This window comes from Tympanuchus pallidicinctus, unplaced genomic scaffold (genome assembly GCF_026119805.1).
Source record: "Tympanuchus pallidicinctus isolate F22 unplaced genomic scaffold, pur_lepc_1.0 scaffold10, whole genome shotgun sequence".
Classification (NCBI taxonomy): domain Eukaryota; kingdom Metazoa; phylum Chordata; class Aves; order Galliformes; family Phasianidae; genus Tympanuchus; species Tympanuchus pallidicinctus.
This window is the reverse complement of record NW_026294619.1, coordinates 18,199,222-18,225,838: the sequence shown is the minus strand read 5'-3', so window position 1 is coordinate 18,225,838 and position 26,617 is coordinate 18,199,222. Positions and strand designations below refer to the sequence as shown.

Here is a 26,617-nt window from a genome sequence, read left to right as displayed (position 1 = left end):
ACAAAATCTCTGGTAGTATAGATTTCATTTTTTTCCTTTTAGATAGTAGTCCATCCACTCTTTGATTAGGATAGATAATGCTGCGGTTTTATTTTTTCTGCTACAGATCTCCTGTATATTATGACCTTTGTTTAGAAAATCATTAATTACTTCTTTATCTTAAAAGAGTTTGTGAGGTGATGAGAATATATTGCTGATATGAAATATTGAGATAACCACAGTAAAGTACTGCAGGTAGCTAGAGATGTGTTGCTTCACTTGATGACTGAGCCCTGTTCACTCATTTGATAAGTATTTAGCTGCCTACAGAGTTTTGAATGCAAGTTGTTCTTTTAGCCCAGAGAGACTTAATATGCATATGCCTGCTTGGCATACTATTTTCAACTTCATCTTTTTTTTAATTTTTTTTTTTATTTTTTGGTGCCTTGAATATATTGGGAATGGAAAGTGATAAGGAAGCATTAATCTAGAAGAGATTATCCCAAAGCATTGAAGAACACATATAGTACTTTGAATGACTTTTAACCCAAGGTTGACATTTGACTTGATTTACAGTTGACAATATCCTTTTGAGATCTCTGATTTATAATCAACCTCATTAATTCTTGTGACTTTTCTTGCTTCCTTTTATTGACACATAAGCTGTATTTTTTTCAGAAAATGAATTCCAGTTCTTTGTCACAGTCCCCGATACAAAAATGAAGTAAAGTTGAACTACGTGTATGCTTATAATATGACAATAGTTCTGCTCTTTCACTGGGGGAAGCATGCAGGAATTATCAAGTTAGACCCTAGAATTTGCATCAATTGTTGCGGTGTCAAAGCTGCCATATTAATATTCTTAGTTTTCCATTTCAGTGGTTAAGTATAATACAGATCAATCTAATGAGGTTTTAGGTACACCATGTACTTGCTTTTGCAGCTGCATGGTCTTGCGTTAAAAATAAGCTTTTTAAAAAAATGTAGTCATAACTGATAAAAACTTGTATTTTAAAATAAAAGGTGAAATTTGGTTGGAAATTAGCAAGTAAGAAGATCAGTTTTATCTGAGTTTTTGTTATTTTTTTTGAGTGAAACATGCTATCATTGTATCGGGAAGCAGTGTTTAAATCTTTACATTTATAGAGTTTATGTTGAACAGGATTTTAGATGGCATTAAGGGAGCCTGGGAATGAAAACTCTTCTTACAACAAAGAACCCTCTTTAATTAAAGATAGATGACACTTACTGCTTTAATATCTGGGTGTATTTTAATATCTGGGTGTATTTTCCCACCTAAATACTAGAAGAAAATATGAGAAAGCTTCCTAAAACTGAATGCAGAGCTTAGATTGTTTAGATTCAGAACTTGCAAGATCAAAACCTTCTTAAATTTATGTCAGGAGCATGAAGACTTTTTATATAATACATGAACCCAAGGCTTTGTTCAGTACGTTACATTTTACAAGTATACCAAGTGTTAAAATTATTTTTTAAAAATAATTTTCATGTGATCTCTCATCCTGACAGTACAATAGTCCAGTGAAATAATGTCACAAGCCACGTCTGATTTATTTGAAGCTTAATTAGGCGGTAATTCCTTTTCCCTATCTCTTCTCTACTTTCCTAGTCTTTAGATTAGTATAAACCTGCTATGACTGCATTCCAGCATATAAAGACAAATGTGGACACTTTTGTGGTGGTTACCAGCCAGGAGCCAGAGGAAATTGTACTCACAGTGGTTATTTTTAATTTTTTTTTTTAGAATTAAATCTGCAGAGAGATAGGCAGAAGAATCAAGCCCTGTCTCCTGGACGTAAAAGATGAGCAGTTTGACTGATCTGTCTTAGTGTTATAATTGACTAGTTCTGAAGAGAGTTAAGTGCTGTATTTCCTTGTAAGTCCCAGGGGATATGCTTTTAAAAGGAGGGACTTACAGATTTTAGACAGTACATGACTACTCATTATTTTTATTTTCTTCCAGTTTCTTTAGATGTTGAGTAAGATTTTAGTGTAGAAAATAAAACATTACAGAACAGAAACTTTGTAACTCTTTTGCTGTTACCCATCTTTATTAAGGATTCAAATACCACTGGTTTATTTTGAGCCATTTAACATTTTTAAGACTGTTATTTAATCTTGTTTCAATAGAAGGCAGGTGTGTAAAGATAGATGAGAAATTATTTTGGCTCCTTTGGGCATATGTGCTTGAAAATGAATATAGTGTGATTTCTAACAACTGACATCTCTATGCATACCATCTTTAAAATGGTCTGGCTTACGAATCTTGGACAGTCCTCAACAAATTTATTTTTGGATGGAGGTTCAGTTAAAGAGGATGTAGAAGTGCATGGAGATAGGGAGAAGGGTGTGATCTGTGCTTCTGAGTTTGTGTTTCTTCTGTCTGTTTCTGATTTTTGGTTGACAGATGGGTTTGAGAGGCACACACAGCTTCTGCTATTCCAAATTTAGGTTGTTGACAGGAATACCAAGTCCTGGTTTGTTTGCTGAAGTGTTTCAGTATGCTTGGGGTTGAAATGGACTCAAATCTTAGTGTGCAAGTCACCATTTGAATAACCTAGGATAACAGAAGCTAGAGCAGGAAGGTTCCTTTGTTATGTAACAGTATTGATCTTGTTTTGCTTTGTTTTCCTTTTAATTTGCATACAGCAAAGATATATTTGCCTGTGATGTGCTTGTTTCAAATAATGCAAAATGAAATATTCAGTTTTCTGTGGACTATGAGTGTACGTTGTATGTGCACCTTAATTTACATATATATTTTTGTAGATAAAGGTTTGCTTGTCAAACATGATTCTGCTTTATTGTAGTAGTGTGTAATTATGTGATCATTTACTTCATTTTCAAATGGACCACAGCCTGAATCAGTGCCTCAAATGGGTATTTTTTACACTTCGCTTGTTCAGTGGTTTGCTTATACATCAATTGCTGCATACTGCCAAAGTCTTAAATTAAGGGGATAGTACTTTTTTTCTTTTCCCTCTTTATAGATTTTGATGTTTTTATCCCAGCTCTTATTTTGAGTGTAAGATATAGAATTAAAAATATTTGATCAATGCAGAGAGTAGATAAGGTTAAATTGTGAATTATGTGGTACTGGCCAAAGAGGGCTGTGGCAGGCAAAGAGCTTGGGTCTTTCAGAGCAGCAAGAATGTCTTTGTTCTTCTATGACCCCTGTGTGGCTTCTGGCTTGTCCAGCAGAAAGAGAAAACAGTGCTGATATTAAGATTCCTTTTTTTTTTTTTTTTCTTTTTCTTTTTTCTTTCTTGAGTTAAATTTTGTGCAAAAATTTCTGTATTTGTAAGTTAAGATATAAATCAGAGAAACATAGAATCATAGAATGACCTGGGTTGAAAAGGACCACAATGATCATCACATGTCAACTCCCCTGCTATGTGCAGGGTCGCCAACCACCAGACCAGGCTGCCCAGAGCCACATGCAGCCTGGCCTTGAATGCCTCCAGGGACGGGACATCCATAACCTCCTTGGGCAACCTGTTTCAGTTTGTCACCATCCTCTGAGTGAAAAACTTCCTCCTAGTATATAACCTAAATTCCCCCCTGGTTCAATTTAAAACCTCGGCTGTCTCAGTTTTGAACCATTCAGTTTAAAAGCAAATCCTAAACCAACGACTTCTATTAATCAGCCCACTTTCTAGAAAGTTGTTTTTCTTCCTATTGTTTGGAAGTGTGAGTGGACAGCATTTGTTAGACAGCCGTCCCTTTGCACCTTCCACCTGTTATGCACCTTTCCTCTAGCTCTGGAAGTACAGACAACAGAGATCAGTTACTTGTACCTCTGCTTGCACATGTAGCCAGTGAATGCTAAGAAGTTATCCAGAAATAACACCAGAGAATGCAGTGTGTTATCAGTCTTACAGAACTTTGGAAAGTCCCATTTAATAAGCAGGTTCTTAAAAAAATAATTCTTGGGTATTTCTAAACCTTTACTTCATGAAGGTTTCCATTTGAATTGAATTGCTGATCTTTTTCAGCATTCAAGTAGGAAAGTGGCTTTACCTTCAGACTCCCTAAAATAATTGCTATTACTGATTACTTTTTTTCTTAAATTTCATAGTTTTTCCAATATTTCTAAAATTTATAAAAGCTTGTTCCTTAAAACAAGAATGCAGCTTGAACTGCTGTTTGTACTGAAGTTGTATGTGCATGTGTATATATACATTTTATATATACAATGTACACACTAACATGAAGATGTGTTTGTATATCCGTGTATTTAATTTAAAATGCTGAAATATCTTCAGTTAGCTGTTCAGGTTATCTTCTCTTTACTATATTGTATGTGGTTTGGAAGTGTTAGAGTTCAAAAAACAACATGCACAGTACTTATGCATTAATGAAACAAACATTTAAGAGTTCTGGCTATTTTCTACCACCTGATGAAATAAGATGCAGATGTATAAAGCCACATTGGTTATGATTATTGAATATCATTTAATACTTGTTCTCTGTTTGGAGATTTGATCCTTCTCAACAATTTCAACAACTCTGAAGCAAAACAAACAAAGAAAGAAAGACATAAAACCATTTTAAAGCTTATCCAATGGTAAATTACTCTTTTATGAAGCCTTATCGGGGCCATAAAAGTGGCAGTATGACCCTTGTGTGTCAGAAAGAAACTTGGTGACATTTAGCCAAGTGGCGTATCATCATTCAAGTTCCATGCAGTAAGAAAAGGATTTATTTAAAAAAAAAAAACTTGGCAATAGTCTGTTGAGAAGAGAAATTCTGGTGACCACAGAAGTTGAAGTAAGGCTTCCTATTGTATATGCAGCTTCCAGCCGTTGCACACATTTGACCCCCAAATGACAAAATAAATGAAAGCTGCTCTTCAAAGTAATGCAATCAGTTCAAAAATATTGTGCTAATAAAGTTATAAATTCTAATTGAAAGATTTATGGCAATCCATTTAGTTGTTACTAGGTTATTTGTGACAGACAGATGCAGAGTAACCTGATTAGAGTCAGCATTGTGATGACTTGTAACTGCGGTGGGGAATAAAGCTTTAAACCATTGTCATAGCCCATTCTCTGAGATGCATTTGGAAACTGATTTAAAGGAAAATATATGACCATTAAATGTAAGTTTGCAGCTGCCTCATATAGGTTGGCCCAAGAAAAATGCTAAAGTAACTAGCAGATCTTTCTTTACCTAAGTTTTAATTTGTAACTTAATTTTGTAGATGGATTTAGAAATACAGTTTTCCATTGTTATTTTGTTTAATACCTCATTTTAGGAAAAATAATCTTAATTTAATTTATGACAGGATCCCTGTTAGGGATTTTTTCTTTAAAATTTCATATTAAAAAAAAAAAAAAAAAGATAAAAAATATATTATCTGCGTGAATATACCTTTGAAAAATATAAAAGTAGTGGATATATTCACATGCACGTGGATAATTTTTAATTGCAGGAGTTTAACTACAAAGCTGAAGTATTTGGAAATAAATAATAGTTTGATGAATGCTAGAAACAGAAAGGAAGTAGCTGTTGTCTGGTGTATGTTCCTAGATTTTTTTTGTAAAATTGACATTGTTTTCATATATTCCTTAAGGTGCAATATATTCTTGTGGTAATGCTCTTGAAATCATTCTACAATTTAGAATATTCAGTTACATATTTGTATGTTTGTTGATCTACTTATTGTAAGCAGGATTAATATGGTAAAAAAAATAATTTTGTATCATCAGAAATAGGAAGCATAATTTTTGTTAGTAGTACAATAACGATGTATATTGTAAAGCAGAACCAGCTCAGTTCCTTAACGTCAGTGCACCTTTGGCTTACTAAAAGTGAAGTGATCCAAGTTTAGTCATATTGTCAAATGCTTGCCTCCTCTCATTAATATAGTTCTTTTGCTGTAATATGTGGATTTACATTATATTCAAAGTTAACAAAATATTTTTGGTATCTATAACAATAAAAGGGAACATTTTGATGCAACCATTTTTGTATTCTGAGTTAAATGATTCTTACAGTTCTAACCTTTTAAAATAGCCTGTTTTACTTATTGTCATTCATTTAAGAAATTATTTCATAGAATCACAGAATATTCCAAGTTGAAAGGGACCCAGAAGGATCATTAAGTCCAACTCCTGACCTTAAACAGGACCACCTATATGTCTAATGCTATATCTCAAAACACAGAGGATGAATTGATCAATGAATCAGCTATTAAATTCTTCATAAACATAGAGCAGGGAAGTTTCTTTGGCAATTTGCAGTACTGGCTGATTTCCTGTTAGTATTGACTGGTAAATGAATTAAAATAGTACGATATACCAAGCAGGAAGAATTGTACAGTATGTGTCTGTATTACAATATTTTTGTAAAAATCTATTTTTTAATGTATAATATATATGTACACGATATATTCTAGATTATTATTATCTGTTTAAGATTGTCTTTTTTTTTTTTTTTCGACAAGGCATCTCTCTGTTTTCTATCACCATACTGAGAAGTAATCACTTCATTTGAAGGGGCCATCTATGTTTCCATGTAAGGAGTGGAATTAGGGAAAAAAAGGAATTAGCATCTTGCTAGTGCTGTGATGGGGAAAGGAAAGAAACTGGGTTGAAACTTCACCTCTTTCTAAAAATAAGTTTATTTGTTTGTTTGTTTGTTTTTTACAAACTAAGGTCCTCAGAACAGCTCCTGACAATGTCCTTCTTAAGCACTGGAAAGATTTTGGAAAAGGTTACTATATCTAGATTTTTAGAAATGTGGAAAAACATATATACATATATATATATACACACACACACACACGTCCATATATATAGAACTGGGAACTTCCTTTTCATTTTTGCCATCATAACACACCTAAGAAATTACCATTTACAGAAGTGGATTACCAGGTTCTGAGGTCTGTGCATCAAAGTACTGTGAAGATTTCGTCAGTGTTATTTATGTTCAAGTTCAGGTGAATAGAATATTTTCTGCAATTGTAAATTCTGAACTTCTTTATAGAAATGTTCATTTGGATCTTAGGGGTCTATAATGTTTGAATAATTCCCAAATTGATAGAGTATCATGCAGAAAACTGTTGTGGTTGAAGGTGCACTATAATTGTAATTAATCATGGGGGGCATAAGCATGCTTCAGAAACTAGCAGAATTTATATTTTTATGATCTCAGAATCCTGGGCTTTATTTTTCCTTACATATGCTTTTTTTAATCAAAAGTAGCAAAATCGTGATTAAAACTGTTGGTACAGCTTTGTGGAAACTATAAGAACAGATTTGCTACACTGTAGGAATACTAATATTAACCACAAACTATTTTGGTATGAGAGTGAAAAGACCCAGAGCTTGTGAATATAACCCTTCCACAAAACTTAGAATTCCAAGTAGACTGTCTTAAGGACTGCAACAGTGAATTTTGATATTATCCAAGGCTTCTCCAGTTTGGAATTCAAAATGAATCACAGAACTGTGATATACAGAATAGAAGTTCAAACTCTTTAATGAATATTATTTATCTTTGTTTGTTAAAAAATTTCACTTGAGAGACTCTTGAAATAGTTTTAAGATACATGTACCAGATTGTTATCTGATGTACATGAACTGTATTATTTACATCATTTAAACTTTGGCTGTATGTGTCTCTGATAGCCTGGCCTACTGCTGCCAATAGAAAATGTTGTGCAGGTTCACCAAAGCCATAGTAGTTTGGGTGATCTTGGGAAGTGGTGGTGCAGTGGTGCATTAATTCCAGTAACTCCCACTTTGCAAGTTCAAAGCAAGCATCTTCTTTAAACACATTTTTCTCCATTTTAAGCAAGGAAAAATAAAATAAAATAAAATAAAAACCCAAACACCCACCACTATTATGATTAGTTAAATCTGATTCTGAATTCAGAAGCCAGTGTTGTATTCAAGATTCAGAATGAATATGTGCTATTTTAACTGGAAATGGAAACTCTGTTTTCTGGCTATTCAAATATACATTTTGTACTTCTACTCCCTCTTTTCTAGATGTTGTTTCCTAATCACTTAAGTACTGTGTCTAAAAGCTTATTGTGGATTCACTGACATGCATGATTCCAGAATTTGTAAAGCTTCTTAAACAAAGAAAGATGTGTTGCAGACTGGATTTTGGGTCAATTTTAATTTGTAGTTTTAATGTCATTCCTTGTCAATCAATCCACAAAGTGGCCAACCTAGTGCTGAACTGAAGAGGCTTGTTTTGTTCTGAAAGGATTTTATTTCAGGTAGATGTGAATGCTGCACTGGTTCCATTCAGAATCCAAAATGCTGTGAGAGACCTGTTGTGTTTTTTTTCATGTCTCTGTCAACAGTTCATAAAACTTTTTGCTAGTCTTTTTCCTACTGCTTTCCCTGATGCAAATACCACTTGCCTACTGAGACTGTTCATAAGATAGTCATTGAAGAGCAACTCTGAAACAGGAGACAAAAGGAAAGATCTTTCAAGAACTCATTGCTAATTTCTCTCCGAATGTAATCAAATCAGTACAGCTGTCCAGCCAGGACTTGTAATCTTTAATAAGTCACTCTATTCAATTAAGAGGAATTGATTTTCTTCTACTGTGAATCATAGTGATTATGACAAATATGGTATCTGCTTCTCCATTCCCTATCTTCCCTGCTAGTGCCCATTTGTTTGCAGGGTCGGCAGGTAAACAAGCCAGAGAGATGACACTGTGTCATTAACTGCAGTCACTGTCAGCACTCTGACAGCTATGGAATTGAGTGGTTCCATAGCTCAGAGCAGAAGCCAGTTGCGAGGGTCTTGCACAGCAATTACATACTTCTGACAACCCTACTGACAGCCTTAAATGCAGGAAATGATGGGACAGGCATTTGTAATTGCAACTAGGAGAGCAACTGGCAATCTGTGATGGTGTGATGGCAGCATACAGACCATAGTTTAGAGGTGAGCCAACATGAAAGCAGGTGGGAGAAGTGGGAAGGGGACCTGTCAAACAGCCATGTTTCAGAAACAAAGCAATATTGACTTTATCTTCAATCAGAGGCTACCAGTGGAAACATTTCCTGACAAGGTTACCTATTTGTTTGTTTTCCCTGAGCTTATTGGCAGTAGAAAACTTAATGGGCCGAAATTTAACATAATGAATTTTCGGGAGGTCAGGGGTGGGGAGGGTAATAGGGTAAATGTCAGTACTGTTCCAGATAATTTTAGGAATTACCTCATAACTGCACATAAATGTGGGTTTCTATGTGCCTATCTCTTTGGACTATCATGATGGCAATCAAATAGCAAAACAAAATATTATCTACTGGAAATGTTTTATTTTCCCATCGTGGTGAGAGTAGTCTACATGTGGCTGTCTGGAGGCTTTCAAGCTATAGACCATATAGCAGGTACAGGTGAACTTTGGGAAGAAATTAGCCTCTTTTTTTTTCATCTACTAAAAACTGAAGTAAAAATGGAGTAAAACCACAGCAGATTATTATTATTATTATTGTTGCTATTTTTATTATTTTTCCATAACTATTGCCTAGCTCACATCTGGAGATCTGCTTAAGAAGTGTTACTTTCAAAACTATTCAATTCTTTCTTGCTGAGCAGTGGAAACTAAATGACCATTACAGCACTGAATTATATAACCTGAGTAAATGAAGGAAAATTTTTCGAAATCAATATGCTCACATAATTAGACATCCTCCATGTCAGTTACTATAATTTGTGTCTAAAAAGGTACATGTTTATGGATTTTTTTTTTGGGTCTGGCTTATTCTGTGTTATCATGAACAAATATTGAATCCCTGTGTAATGTTTAAAAGATTACAAGTGAAAGAAACTAGTCCCCTTCTGATTTGTTTTAGTATTGAGATGTCTCAAAGGCAAAACTACTAATACTCGAATTTTGGTTCTGTTGTGTTTAGGTTTCAATTCACATCTTTTGAAACTTGTACATATTGAATAATATTTTGGAAAAAAATAAAAAAATAGAAAAAATTGTTGCCCACACCATGTGGTATGTCTGAGATACGTCTTAAATATTGCAGCTATTCCATACTTTCACTCAGTAGCTAGGTGGAGTGGTGATAAAATGGGAATCAAATTGCCCTGTACTATCTTGTAGTAAGTACCACTTTTGAGCACTGATTAGGTGGCAGTCTGGTGGTTTTGGAGTGCCTGTAATCCTCTCAGCTTTTGGATCCAAAGGTGGTTCTGAAGGAAGGAAGATACAGAGATTAAAGTTGTGTAAGTTTTAAAATTCAAAATAGTTTGAGCAACTTGCCATAAATAAATAAATAAATTTACCTCTATTTCAAAAACTGTTACTCAATTCATTAGCTTTATTTGCAACTTGAATTTTCATAGACTCATCTTCTAGCCATGTTATACTGACATCCAGTAATGGGAACGGCACCCTAAGAAATAAACTTTGAAATATTGCAACTTGCATAAATATTTGCTACTTATACCTTTCTCTAGTAGGTCTAACATGTTAAATTTTAAGCATTGTATTCTAAGTTGTGATTTCTAGACTTCCTATCATGTTGTCCCTTTTTTTGGATTGTCATATTACTCGAAGTATATTCTTCAAAATTGTGGTCACTAATTTGGGGCAAAATATTGCTTGATTATTCTAATCATTGGCAGATACACATGGGAGATACATCTTTACTGCTATTCAGCTAGATCCAGAGATCAATTTAATAATCTTAATCTGCACTATAAAATCAGGAATTTCTATTCTCATGATTATTTCTCATTTCCTGTAGAATACATTCCACCATACTGTCACTGTGGTTTCTTCTTTGTTTTGAAATATAATCTTACCATAAATGTTGAATTGTTCCCAGTTTACCAACAATATTTATACATATAGATTTCATACCACTTCATTATCCAGTAATGTATGCTGTCTGAAAATTGGGTTAGTAGTGACCTTATATATTTTTCTCAATCACTTACACAGATATTGAACGGTTTTGAAAGAGTGAACCAATGTCAGAAGTACTCCACTAGGAACTCACTTTTTCATCAATGATTCCCCAGTGATATCTCTTTTTCTGGATTTATCAATTACAAGTTTCAAATCCACTTAGCGTGTGCCATGTTTAATTTCTGCTAATTTTCTAGTGCAAATAGCATGTGGTCAGGTTCTTCACATCCTATATAACTTATTTTCCATGAAAATTTATTGAACATAATATGGTGAAATGTGATTGCTACAGTCACCAGCATCTTTCTCAATAGTATATTCAAAGTTTTATTCTAAATGATTGCACTTTTAAAAAATATATATTTTTAAGCAATCTTGTCTGTGAAGTGTCACTTTGATTGGAAGCATGCTGCCTATTGATGTTTTATTTGAACATACAGTGCTGCTCTTGATTGCTATCAGAAAACTGAGACAGTTTGCTAGAGTTTGCCAGTGCTATTTACTCTGAGTCTGTTTTAAATGCATGTAAAACTCATACTGTGGAGTAGAAATGGGAATATTCATCTATGAAAAAATGTTCCCTCATTTAAAAAGTAAGGCGAATGTTCTGCACTCATGGTCTTTCTCATGGCTCTAACTGATAGTATTTATGAATTTAGTAGTAATATTTGCTTGAAAAAATAATAATAATTACTATTTTGACCCTAAGATTATCTATGTAAATAAATCCTTCCAGCTCCTTTTTTCTTTAAGGCCTATAAAATATTGTTGGTCAGGTCCTCTGTGGGCTGTTTTGGCTCATGTGATTTAGAGATGCTGGAATGTAGTTAGGAGCACTGGGAGTCCCTTGTTAGAGTAATAAAGAAGAGGCTCTTATTTTATCCAGGATTCTCTCTCTCTCTCTCTCTCTCTGAACACTACTTAAGGGATACAGATTGTCCCTAGATCAAGGTATTGTCCCTCTAGGAGAAATGCCAATCAATATTTGACCTCAGTTGTCACCTACTTTTTATATATTAGTCTTTTGTTTTGTGTGAAGTGCAACATATTCCTTTTCTTATCATGTGACTGTTAAAGTTTTCTGATATAAAGAAAATAAATGTGATTTGCTTGCTAGAATTTTTGTAATAATGGATGATTAAACGCACATGATAGGAAAGAGATAATTGCATTACCAATGCCTCATTTAACTAAATACTTTTTCTGAAAATGTTAGCTAAAATGAAGGAAAATTCTAGTATAATGTATCTTGTATAAACTAGTCTTTAGTTGTTCTCTTATCACCTGATGCTGTTTTTATATTGTAGGTCTTGTTGAATCTAATATCTTGTAGGGTTTTTTTTTTCTTTCATCAGAAATGTAGTAGCTAACTAGAAAGAGCTTCAACAGGTAGTGTTAGGAAAAAGTTTGTAAAAATTTGTGTTTATGTCAGAAAACAACTTTATGCATATGAGCACTAAGAATTGTAATTTGTATAGATTACAAAAAGCAGGAGCTGTAGTATATCCTTAAATTTGAAAGCTTTTTTTCCTTGTGTGTAATGTAAATTGAATTCGCAAATCGGCATGCTATTTGGTGATCCTAAACTACTATGGGTGGTCCTCAAATAATGAATTCAGGAAGGTAATGCCTCAGTCTATTCAGCTAAGTCATGTGCCTAACACATGGGACTTGAAGGAATGATTGAGGAACATAATGAGATGGGAATCACCAGACCTTCTTTCTGACTGCTGCATTTGCTTGCTACCTTCTCTGAGATCATCTGGTATTGGAAGTCAGGCATAGTAGTCTCAGTGGACATTTGATGATTGCTTATGAAGATTACTATCTCATTAGAATTTTGAATAGAAACAGTTGAGGATATAATTAATTAGTTTATTTTAGTAAAGTGCTCTGTAAATACAAGCTACTGTAAAATAAACTGACAGTATATTCTGGAAAAATGGTACATGCATCCTCATTACTGTAAATCATGTTTGCTAGCAGAGTTCTGCGTACTATTAAGAAGAATTTATTACCAGTGAGGGCTTCAAAAGTGACCTGGAGCTTTGAGTCCTTAGTTTATCACAGGAGCAGGACATTGTTGACAGAAAAAAATAAATGTTGCGGTACTTCTTGTGCACCCTGACCTTGACCCAGAAGAGACATCTCTGGGTATGATCAGGTAATTCTTGCTCTGTGCCTTGTAATTTGTGACCTTTCTGTTACGATTACCAATAAGGATATCCATTACTCTCCGCTGAAAGTTGAATTTTATTAGTATTAACTATGATTTATATTACACTGAGGTCTAGAGAAATGGCTTCCGAATGATGTAAACAGTATAAAGGCAAAACAGAAAGACCATCTCTGCCCAAGAGATCCTCCATTTCACCTGTGCTGTGGACACTGGCACTTATGGAGATGACTGTCAGTCAGGCTACCTAGTAAGGAATCCAGGGTACTGTGCGCTTCTTAATGCTTGAGTACTGTCTTTTTTCTTTTTTAATCTTCCTTTCTTCATTTAAAACAGATCTTATGAATATGAATTATTATTGTAAGTTATAATATAATGTAGGTGTAAGAACCTATAGCTGATAGTCTCCAAGTGAGAACAAGTGAGAAGGTGAAGTGAGCGAAGTAAGTGAAAGGTTGAAAAAGCCTTGCAGCTTGCTTCATGATAGCAGCAGCAAGCAGCAGTAGATATCTTTCTCAAGTCTTTTTTCTTTGCCTTTTTTTTTTTTTTTTAAATTTATTTATGTCGGTTACTTTCCAATCAAGGCCATTTCAGATACTCTCTTATTTGAATGAATGAAGCTGTGATTGACATACACTTGCAAACATTTAAAAGAAAGAAAGAAATAGATGAAACACAGAATATTTATGTCCTCGTGATCAAATGAAAATAAAAACTGGACAACATTAAAGGAAGGAGCAGATCAAGTTCCTTGCCTTTGCCAGCAATGTGTATATTATTTTGTGAATCATTCTTCAGTTTACAGGAGTGAACAGTGGTGTTCAGGCTAATCAGCATATACTTCCAGATTGACTTTGTATTCCAGAAGAGTGCAAATGCTGCACTTAAAACGAGTCCTTGTTAAGGCATTTGCTTGAGTGCTGTTAAGTAAACTACATACCTAATCCAGAAGAGAGTTCCCAGCCTCGCAAATGGGTTAAGTTGTAACAGACCTCTGGAGGCCATCTAGTCCAGCCTTAGCAATGATGGTGGGCACTACCAAACTTACTTTCTGCAGTTGGAATCCAAGGATATTCAAGTGTTGTGTCCCAGAGAAGATCCTTCTTTTCTCCTTTTCATCTTCTCTAATGCTGTGCAGCCTGCTCTCTTCCTCCCATAAATCCTCTATTTTACAGCAAAGCTCCTCCATGGGGCAGCGCTTAAGCAGTGGGAGGGCTGCATCCACCGGCTGAAGCTTAATCTGGGTTAAATCTTCCCCCTTAGCTGGGAGAGCTGCTTCAACATCTGCAGGGAAAATGAGTCTCTGACATGTTACCACCATGTCCAAGACTGTAACAGTGATGCAAACTTGACTAAGACACCCTTCTTTGCACTCTACTGTGCAAACTGCTGTGTCTGTTGGTACTTCTGGGAGCTGAGACTAGGCTGTATTTACTAAGTCATTACTCTTTTTTTTTTCTAGATCATGCACTACAATGTTTCTCAAGTGGCAATGTAATACATGAGAAAATGTCTTTTGTAACAATCGATATTAGAAATGTAGACATGTCAGTATGTCTTGTGTATGTATGTGTGCCTTAATTGGAACATTTAAAGCAAATTCCTCTTGTAAGTTTTGATCTTCATTAAATTAATTGATAAAAAACTAAAAGTGTCCTTCTTAGTAAGTTCCAAGGATGTGGAAATAGAGGTGGGGGAAAAAGCTGTGACTATATGAATGATAGCAGTCCTCATGAATCATCTTGAAAATACGGATTTGGGGAATTAAAGAAAAAGAGCAGGGAAACCTCTGTTTGTAGAAATGTTTATAACACCAGGTTTTGTCCAAAGTATAAAGTGTTACTGGAATTAATGGTCTTCAATTTCCATAATTCCTGTACTTATTAATAACCCTTTCAGTCATTCACCTCTTCAGTATACAGAGAAATAGTCAAACATTTGCTTGGCAATACACAGGTATTTTTGACACTTCTTTTTTTGTCAGTTATTCATTATGGTAATGGTACTTTGTGATATGCAGTTTCTGGATTTATGACCCATTCTTGATAAGCATGAATCCAGCCTGCATGTGCATCTTTGATAAGGTTCTAATTGGATAGCAGTGACCTTTCTAAATGTAATTCTAGGAGGAAGATTAAAAAGCAGTCCAGAAAGTGACAGGTTCGGGACAATAACATATGAATTCAGCTCTGCTGGCAGGCATGAGATGTAAGCCATGATAAATTAGAGGCAGGCTAAGCAGGCTTCCTGAAAGATTGTTCATTTATGCTTCATCCTTATATATCGCCAATGGTGCCATATTTTCCCTGTAATCCAAATTCAGTATGTGCAAGCAAATTGTGCAGCTAGAAAAGTTTCAGAAGAAACTAAGGGGAGCCTATTAAGCCTTGCACTCTGACTGATATTGTCCTTCATGGAGTCATACGTTTGTTGTCCTTACTGAACTACTTGGTTCTGTTCCTGCGTACTGTTTCTGATGGCTTGCTGATCTAATTAAGCTAATTAAAAACAAGAAAGGGATTAGCTTCATCCAATGTCTGATTAAGTAGATCACAAATCAAAAGTAAAAGCAGTCAATTTGACTCTCCTTGCTTTTTTTTTTTTTTTTTTTCTCTCTTTGAAAAGAAAACAACTATAGAACTTTCTCTGCATGCATGGTTGTAGGCCGAAAGTAATGGAAGATTACACTAGTAATGAAAACTTAAAATAATAAATAAATAAATAAAAAAGTAGAAAATGTATATCAAAAGTTAGTTTCAATAACTTTTTGGTGTTATGGTTAATTTAGTAATCTTTCAGAAGACTCATCAGCTGCTTCCTGGCTTGATTGGTAGCTATTTCTGAGTAAAAATTGGGGAATATTTTAGATACCTCAGATCTGCTTATTAATATTTCTACATGATATCTGTGGAGAAAATTTGACAATATAAGACAGTGGAAGAAGGCAATGGAAAACTGTATATCAAACCTGCTGATTTTTAGGTATACCACATATACAGTTTCAGTCCTGTTTTTACTGGTTCTTAGGACTGGTTTTTGCATTGTGACAAAAATGGTAAGCATTTGAAGTCACGTTTTATCTCATGACAAATACTTGTTCCACAGTATGAAACCTGAGATCACCAAACTCAAAGAAAATATTTTTATCTACAGTAAAACTAACAGAATAGCCTCATTTAAAGCCTTGCAAACCATCTATATTCAGTCTCCAATGTGTGTAGTGCAGAAATCAAATAGTCACTTCCTCTAGCTTTTGAAGGAAAATGGAGGTAGAAAGAAGTTATGAATATAAATAGGGTTTGAGGTTATTGTGTAAGACGTAGGTTACTGAAGTTGTAAACAAAAATTTGTAGTTTTATTTAGGTTTATAAACTTAACTCTGGTAAAAATATCAATTGGTTTTGTAGTTTGGTCCTTAATCTTATGGCAAATATATTTAAATTAGACACACACTCATACTAGTGATATTTGTGAGAGAGGGTTGTATTTATTTATTAGTATTAATGTATAGCATGCTGATAAAAATGAGCTGTGGTAACATCTCTGATAGTTCTTGTTTTAATGTCTTGTTAGCTTTTGAGTGTAGGTAATGGTACGAAAGCGTCAGAGGTTACCACACGTATTTGTCCTTAAAATATTAATAGTTTACCAAATGAACATAAAAGCAGATAGAAAATGAAATACTATTTGCTTTCATAATTAAAAAACTTAAATCTGGCTGAAAAGAGTTTGAAGTGTAAGGCCAGATTTTGGTTAGTCTAGATAAAGCATTTTAGAAAGAGGTTTATAAAGTAAGCTTACCTTGCTAGGACAAATGTCCATTAATCAGTCAGAATTTTAATTAGTTTTAATTAATTAGTCAGAATTTTCCTGCTCACATGTAAGAATTCCAATTAAGACATAGAACAAACTCTGAACATGAGAGAGAAAGGACTAAAAATGTTATTGGAGCAAAAGTAAACCTCCTGGGCTTGCATTCTAATATTATTGTCATGCCCTTTCAGAAGGCCATATAACAGCTAATGTAGGGGATCATGTTGCAGGTCAACTGAGAATTGCTGAACAGGTAAAGAAGTGTTTCTCCCTCTAAAGGCAAAATTACTGAATATGGTTGCTTAAAGGAAAATAAAGGTCTTGATATTTAAGCGCTGACTATCTGACTTTCAGAAATTCTGCCAAATTTGCTGGCCTATTCTAAGCATGCAGCAATATGGGTGGTTTTGCAACATTATATGTAAAAGTTTGAAGATTCTCTCTCTCTCTCTCTCTCTTCCTTCCTTCCTCCCTTCCTCCCTTCCTCCCTTCCTCCCTTCCTCCCTTCCTCCCTTCCTCCCTTCCTCCCTTCCTTCCTCCCTTCCTCCCTTCCTCCCTTCCTTCCTCCCTTCCTCCCTTCCTCCCTTCCTCCCTTCCTTCCTCCCTCCCTCCCTCTCTCTCTCTCTCTCTCCTTCCCTCTTTCTTGGCATGTGGCATGTGACAGCATATGTTTGTATTTTAAAACTTTGAATGTTTCAATTAATTCAGATTAGATTTTACAATTTCTGAGAACAAATTATTTAAGTTAATTGGATGCCGTAATAAAAGCATGTCCTCTTTCTAAACTCCACATCTCCAGTCTTAAATGAACATTTTCGAGATATAAGGTGAATATGTTCTATGATACCATATGGAGTTTGGTAACTTTTAAATTCATAATAATAGCTAGCTATTTCTTTTTGAATAAGTGACTTAAAAACTAAGATAAGCTGAAAAATAAGCAGATCTGTGAGAGAAGGCATTACTTCCCTCTGCTGTAAATTGATGCTGTTGCACTGAAACTGGTGAGGTTTTAGTTTCTGTGGTAACTTTAATTTGGGCGTTTCAGTTTATTTTCCGCATTACCATATCAGTTGTGTTGTGTGATTTTATTTTTCTTAAATCTAAAAAAAAGTTGCCATCTTGCTGCATAACAACACCTACAAATGGAGATGGAGAAATGCTGGCTCACTACAGCATCTAGTCATAATCATGGAATCACAGAATGGCCTGGGTTGAAGAGGACAACAATGATCATCTAGTTTCAAGCTCCCTGCTGTGTGCTGGGTCGCCAATCACCAGACCAGGCTGCCCAGAGCCACATGCAGCCTGGCCTTGAATGCCTCCAGGGATGGGGCATCCACAACCTCCTTGGGCAACCTGTTCCAGTGCTTCACCACTCTCCTAATATCTAACCTAAACTTCCACTCTCCTCCCTCTTGTCCTATCACTATTCACTCATTTAAACAGCCATTCCCCCTCCTGTTTATATGCTCCCTTGAAGTACTGGAAGGCCACAATGAAGTCTCCCTGGAGACCTTCTCTTCTCCAAGTTAAACAAGCACAGCTCTCTCAACCTTTCCTCAACCTTTCATTTTAAAATGAGTTTGAGCATGTGGTAGTATTAAGATGGTAAGGCTGTAGCTGGAATTTCTTTCACGTGGAAGAGTCTATTTATGTATTTTACTGGAGGTACTGGAGGTTGCATTTTACGTAGGAAACATAATTCCTGCAGAGCTATTCGTTTTATTACAAAGTTTTCACAGTTAATCATCTCTTCACAAATAAACAGCAAGGCTTGTGGGTAAACACATTCTTCTTTGCTTTAGCTGTTTTCTTAAACAGATACTGTGTTTCAGTTGCTTGTTGGTTTACTAGCTCTTGTGCTTTAATGTTTTGCATGGCAAGGCAACGTTTTTCCCCCCAAAGGCAAAGTCCCTTGCTGCTGTTCTGTGGAGAGCCTGGAAAATCAAAGAGCCACCTACTGACCCTGCCTATTGTCTGGCCTTGTTGCCTTCTATCAGTAGCACACCACAATCAGCAAGCTACATGTGTATCTCGTGCTTGCATGGGCTTTGGCAGACCCGTCCCTTGCACCTGTTTGCTTATGCATGAGCTGTGCATGTTTGAATCCAAATAGCTGATGGAGAAAGAAGGCAAAGCCACTGTCAGGCACTTTTCATTACGATGCTCAGAGAAGCCACGGCACAGCAAGGATGCAAGGGCAAGAGAAATATTGGCAGAGTCCACCAGCGTACTACAAAATTAGGAATTTTAATAGCTGTGGACAGTTCATAATGGGATATTAGTCAATAAACTATCTGAGGAAAGGCATCTGAATTTTCTTAATTAAATTCTCAGTTTTGATCTCAGATTGGGAAGAGGATCACTCCTCTGAGTGTGATTGGAGAATCTGTACATTTTTTTGGGCAGAACCTTATTCATGATAAGAGTTGATTTAAGTCCTATTCAGACTGAGTAAGGATGACAGAATCTAGCCTGTTATCTGTTAGGAAATCTAATTAGTCTGCTTAGTCTTGCTGGCATATGCTCACAATTGTTACTGGTGAAGATTCTCTTGACTTTTCATTCATGTGAGTAGGAGTCTCATTTAACCTTGTTCACCAAATGATTTTTAGTTTTTTTTTTTGTTAGATATTTCTCATACAGAATCTCTTACATAAATGTGTTGGAGAAGATGCACAAATCATTCTTTGCCTCAAAACATTACATACAAGTAATGTCTTATTTAGCTACTGTTGCTCATGATCCTGTTTTACTGAATTGAGGGTAGTATTTTCTGCAGGGTGATAGGAACATTCTTGCAGCTCTTGAGTTAAACAACTAAATACTATAAAATAAAGCAATTTAATAAAAAATATTACCTAATACATAGCCTTGTGTAGTGGATAGATCAAGTAATTTTTGCCATAATTGAGCAAATGCCTGAGTGATTTCATTTCAACATCATTCATATGTTTATATAGGTGCTGTTAGTGCCCCTGAACTTAAGTTGCTGAAACTCAGGTCATTGATATGTAGTCCCTCAGAGGGAGATAGGCATCTAAATAGCTTTGTGATTGATTCTCCTTTGAAGGTGGGTTTTGGGGTCTGAAGATACTTCTGTGATTTTGTTCTTACTGAAAGAACCTATGGATACTCAGAACTACAGAAGAATGTGTGGGACTTAAAGTTACTAAATTATTTGAACTGAGAGTTGGTAATCTTGCTCTCCACGTCAGTGAATTTTTCTCCGAAATACGTATCTAATTACACCTACTATACTGATGACTCCTTTTTTCCTCTGCCTTTCAGAAGTATCTTTATATCTTCATGAGAACTCACATAAATTTAGGAAGATGGGATGTTTTATTTTCCTCTAAGATAAGAAGGTTTTCTTCTTTTGCATGGAGAAGACACTGTAAAACAAATTAATTCTAATAAATTAGTACTTGAAGTGTTCCTGTAATACCTTTTCATAAGGTAAAATTTTGATGCTATAAAAAGTAATTTAATGAACAAATTTAGCTTATTGAGGTGGATTTATTCTGTGTAATTCACTACTGCACTGGAGATTTTCCTGTGTTTTTTATGGGTATGAATGAGCCAGCGCTTCTAATATGCTTATTCCAGTGTGCTTCACCTCCAGTGCTTTTTCTCATACAGCTATTATCTGACAAAAGGGGAAATAAAAAGAAGAACAAGACACAATCCTTTGGTTTATTTTGCACATTCAACTATGTTAGAAAAGATATGGTCAGTCCTATAGCAAGGACAATAGCATTTGCAATTCAATATGTGTAATGAATTCCAGAAAGAATCTTCCTCATACTTGTTGTCCAGCAGTAGAGCTGTTGTCTTTCTGTACCTCACACAGACTCAACAACTGAACATTTTGAAAATTGCATACAGAGTTTCAGGATTTGGGTAGAAGGCAATGCATCTTCAGATCCTTGCACAACTAATTTAATTTCAACAATGGATTTTAATGACAATTAAATAAATATTTATAATACTATTTTCAAAGTTGCCAGGTGCTTAGACTGATAAATTTAAGGCCTGAGAGCTTAAAAATATTTCTTTTTTATTTGACTGTTTTTTTGAGCTCAAAAATATTCAGATTTTTTCTATCATTACTTAATACAATTTTTACAATTTTTTTTTTTGTTGTTGTTTCCTCGTGCTAATTCTTTTACTGTGATGTCTTTTTTAGAAGAAGCTTTTTATTTTAAAGCACTTTTGATCAAATTGACTCTATACCTAAGGAGAAGCAATGTAATTAACTCTTAAGCAGCAGGTGCAGAAGTTCCATTGAATTCAGTGGTAACAGTGGGAACTCATCCCTTCCTAGTGGGACATGCAATACCACTTAGTTCCCTTGTTCATACAACTTCTAAATCCTGACAGGTTTAAAATTTCCAGAGCTAACATGCCATCTTCACAATAGATCTGTAGATAGTAAAATAGTTAGTAGAGGCCTTTATGTATGTTTTCTTGGGTATTACTGATATGACACAGACTGCAGGAACTGTTGCAGAGAGGTTATTTATGAAGAGTCTCCTCGAGCCTAAATACAGTTCACATTCAATAGGTTTCAGAATTGGAGAAGCATCCCTATGTCCCTGTCCTATTTGTTCCCTTGCTTTAGGAACAGAATTATGAAAGGTAATACGTTTAAGAGTTCAAAGACAAAATCATGTTTCAAGTTATGATGGTACAGTTGGATACTTTGAATTTTACACATTTTGTGAATATTTATGTACAGATGGATAGTAGTATTTTAGCATAGATTAGCTATAATGTTTTTGGATTACTTTTCCTGTGCTTATTGAGCATTTCTAATATGCATTAATATGTTCAAAATATACAGAAATACTTTGATGGCCTCTAATGAAAGACAGAAAATTTATCACGAGACCAATACTAGCCACAAGGTTTATACATCCATGTGGATTGAGGCCCTTTACTACAGTTACTCAGCTTCTAACATCCCTCTTATCCTCTTCACAGCTTGAATTTCATCACCTATGTGTTTACTGCCTGAAAAAAAAAATGTTGAAAGAGTGCTTTAAGGAGGATAGTTTATAGGCTTGGTTTCATTCAGCTTTGTAACAGACATGATCTGTATATTTTGGTGACAGATCTTTCATTTCTAACATCTTTCTCCCCTTCTCATCTTGTTTCGACTGTCAACTCATGTTTTCTCATTTTTACTTTACATTTTGTGTACGTTTTCATTTTAGCTTAAACACTTCTAACTATGGTTATAGATAATTTGAGAAATAACAGAGAACCATATGAAAAACAGCAAAGAGAAAGTGCTTTCCCAGGAAAAATGTCAAAATTGTATAATTTTTTTTTTCTCTCTCATCTGTCTGCTTCCTCCCCCAAGCCCTGTTTCTCCTCCCCCCCCCCCCTTCAATGGATGTATAATTACCTCTTTGTTTCAGTAATGTGAAACAAAAATTAGATGCAAGAGAAAAATCTAAATAGAAGGACTCTAAATGCTTTTTTGAAATGAAGAATTTAACTAAACCACTCTAAAGTCCCCTGCTGGGCTCAGGCAAGCTGAAATTAATTCAAGAAGGCAGATAAAAATTTTAACCAGCCCGAGTGGAGATGATGGATGTGACAGCTCTCAGTTAAAATGTCTTTTAGTGGCAAATGCATGCTTATTAGTCAAGTGATGTGACATAACTGTCCTGGGTGAGAGAAGATGAACCAATGACCATTTGCATTGAGAACAAAAGAAAATTTTGAAGACTAAAATATGAAAAGGAAGAAAGAAACAAGTTAATATCCACTTTCTATATGTACATCTATACAAACACACATATGTATGTTCACAAATGTGAGAATGATTGAACTTTAAAAATCTTGGTAGGAAGTCATTTATTTTTGAATTTTCTTCTTAGATAATAATTGAAAAACAATAAACAGTGATTTGAATGGGGTTTAGAAACTAGTTTTACACTTTTTTTTTACCTTCTGGGTGTATTTTTTTGCACATTTTTTGACAAAGAAAAGCTGAAGTGTTTGTCTGTTTGTTGCTGATGTACACACTTGGCATTTTAGAAACCTCTCTCTTTGGAAGGATGCATTGGGCTTCTTCCATGGGTTCTCAGATACAATGCTGATCATCTGCTAAGGATGCAGTCCATTGCAAGACACTGCAACATAGATAAGTAACAGCAGCTGTGGACTTTTAAGAAAAAGAAATTATCTGTAAAGAAAATACTTCAAGAAATCTTAGTTAGTTTACCACATTATATATATGTATACTTAATATGATTTAGGAGCATATGCTACCAAATTACAATAGTTCCCAGTTAGAGCTGCCCAGGTAATTGAGTTTCAGTATTATTATTCTTATTTTTCCCCGCTATAATCAAATTGTATTATCATAATTTTGTTATTAGGATGTACCTCTCACTGTGTACCTCAATAACATTCAAGGCCACATCTGGATGTCACTGTTTTTAGAATGCTGCGGGGGAGTGGGAGTAAAGTACTTGAATATTTTGCTAATAATGCTTGGTAGCAAAGTAAGAACCTAACCTGACCGCTCTTACAGAAGAAATTTTTTTAAAAGATTCATGATTGGAATCTCAAGACTAATCAGGCATTTTGGATGGCTATTTTGTTTTCTTTCTGATGTGCTTAAATTAATTCTCCTCAAAAACTCTAATTTTGATATTCAGTGTAAAAATGTATATTCTGTTTCCACTTTCTGATACTTACACGTACATCTCTGTGCTAGCTTATTGTATTTCACTTCAAAGAAGTAGTATTCATTCACAGAGTTTCAGCTATTCAAGAAAGAACTGTAAAATGGGGCCAGAGGGGTAAGAAACAGTAAAATGCTGACCTGTTCAGAAGTAAACTACAATTCAGCAATCCCATGGCAGGCTACTCATTAACATTTTAACAAGAGTAGCTAATAGCACAGCAGTCTTAGAACAATGTGTCTGTTTACATTTGCTCTGCAGACTTTTTTTTTATGCTTCCTCTTTGTTGTTTCTTTAAAGGCAATATTTAAAAATTTAATCTGAGCTGCTATGAGCTGTTTTCTGGAGACTTTTAGTCAAAAGAAGAACACATGGTTAGTTTATTTTAATTAAAGAGACAAACATGTTATGGGCTATTGGTTTTTCTTTATTCCGATATTCAGGCTTGCCTCCACCTTGAAAAGATCAGAGAGTAAATCAACTCCTTTTCTAAAAGTTCAAATTTCCAGTTTTTGTCAGCATATTCATGAATGTGTGTTGTGTTGGGCTGGGTAGAAGCTTGTAGCGGTTTCTCACTCTGTCAGCTATCCCCCTGACTCTGAGCAAGCCTCTACCTTTTTTGTGTTTCAACACGTATCTGGAAGGTGAAGACAACATTAATACACAATATTAACTGCTTTTTCGATTCATAATGTGAATACAGTTAATGTACATCCAAGTGGGCAGTGTACAACTTTTCTGGGGAGATGAAAAATTTAATGTTATTTCTATAGGCTTGTGCCTGACAGTTCAGAGTATTATGTTACATATCCAGGGATGACATAAGCCTGTAGCCCCAAAAAGATTTGTGCTAAAAACTCATAGTTTTTTCCTAAGTTCCTAAGTCATTCAGTAAATTAATAGTGAAAGAGTATAATATAAAATACATGGACTAAATTACACCAAAATAAACCCCGCATGTCTAACATATTCCTATTTAAGAATTTGATTTCTTTTTTTTTTAAGTAACAGAAGTTTAAATCCTTAGTGGCTCTCTAGCTTACTGTGCTTATCATATTACCTACCAGCATATTGTCTATCAGTCGAGCTAAAGAATATATCAATATTTTGGGGATGTTGCCCATGGAGAAGTTATCTTTATTTGCCTGATTTTCCAAAGTATGTGTAGCTAAGGAATACAGTTTCTTTCTGTAGCACCCTAGGGTGTATCCCTGTGGCTATTTCCAGCATTAAAAATTATTTCATATGGATTTTTTGGTGTATTTAAAATCCACTTGAGATTGAAGTTAGTTGATCTTAGTCAATGTTGAAATGACGTAGGATGCTCTGAAAATAATGCCTCCTATTTAATTCTATGGAAACTGCAACAGATGCAAAAATCACAATAACATTATTTGATAGAGCAAATTCTCAGCTACAAAACTCTATTTTCATTATAGTCACCACCATTAACTATGTGTTTCTGCCAGTGATAAACCAGAGACTGCATGCTGTGCTTGTAGAAATCTGCATCAGCAGATGTGACCTACTGTCGCTGTCACCACTGCTGAAATGCATCACCACCATCTCATTGTGCTCATGTCCACTGTTTGGTCTCCATCAACATTCAGCAAACAGTAGTGAATGTCAGTGGGCACCATTTTTTCCAGATTGAATAATTCAGTGACTTACCTTTGTTTCATCCCCCCTTCTATGTCAGATGCCTTTTTGTTAGAGGCTCTGCTACCATCTGTTATATGGCAAAAAAACGTAATGGGAAGATTCAACTTCTACTGCCACATCAACCAGCATCCACCTCTGACCTCATGGGCCAATATAAAAAATTTGACACATTACTTTTGGAGCAGGCATCATGCAATTTTTAAGATTTTTAAGACATTAATACCTATTAGTCACAGAAACGCTTCTTTAATGGTTGCTTGCACTTGTATTTGGTAGATTCTGCATTCAAAATTGAAAGAGATGCTGCCAGATGCATTCTGTATATAAATAATAATAATAATAAGGATAACAAAATTATCCCAAGAATGAGCACAAGATGTTTTTCATGAGTGTTGGCTTCAGAATTCAATGAATTTGCTAATGAGCTACAGGTGACTTCCCTTTGAATACTGAATCTTTTCCACATGCTATGGGACTCCTAGTTCACAGCAAAAAACCTGTAATATGCTTGCCACTTATGATGGAATTCTGTGTCCATAAACAGTGAAATCAGTAGCCTTGACAGTCGTACTCAGTGCAAGAACTTCACTGGCAAGAAATAGTTTCATGCTTTTTGTATACATATCTTTTCATTCATCATTTTGACTGTTATTTCTGATTTCTTTCTGTGTCAGGTTCTTGCTGAGCAATTAGGACGAGGTACCCTTTGGACCATTATTAATATAACGAATGCATTAAATCTGCGTGAATAAGAACTTTCTTTGAGGCTTGGGATGTTTGCTACTTCAGAAAGTGTATACAATGTACCAGATTCTTTGCTGTGCTTCTGACAAAATTATTTAAAAAATTCTAGGCTAGGATGACTTTTTGTATTATTATTTTGTAAGAAAACAATGCTTTTAGCTATTCAGATTTATTCCCCGTAGGCAGATTCCATTTTATAAAATGTCTGTATTTAGTCACTATACAGAATATATGTACAAGTTTTAAACTTTCATTTGTTCTAAGTAAAACATTCACCCCACTGCAGTCTCGGTTTAGGATTTTGTAGCAATGTCTACCTTACTGTATAACTTAGGTTACTTCTTTATATATGTGTCTAGCAAATTTGTAGTAATTTAAAGCATTTGAGAATACTGATGATATTTTTTTTTCCCCAAGATCTCTGTAGCACATTTGAACACATGCTTGTCAATATGCTTTTCTGAAGGTAACTATTTTTAGAGTCAACTATCTAAACTGGAAAAGAGAATTAATGATAATGTACATAAAGATGAGCCAGCTTTCCAATAAATGAATGTGAAAGCAGTGTCAGTACTGTATTGGTGAACTAAATGATTGGAGTCTAAACCAAATGGA

General features: G+C 34.9%; 1 protein-coding gene and 1 long non-coding RNA gene across 2 annotated transcripts in view; one reads left to right on the top strand and one right to left on the bottom strand.

Annotated features, from left to right (window-relative positions):
* ROBO2 (roundabout guidance receptor 2) overlaps window positions 1-26,617 on the top strand; it is an 872,799-nt gene that overhangs the window by 485,113 nt on the left and 361,069 nt on the right. The window lies entirely within an intron of this gene.
* Window positions 20,575-25,951, bottom strand: LOC128072682 (uncharacterized). The gene is made up of 2 exons (XR_008202401.1): window positions 25,268-25,951; window positions 20,575-23,091 (listed from the first exon to the last, which is right to left on the bottom strand). It is a non-coding gene; the product is annotated as an uncharacterized LOC128072682 (long non-coding RNA).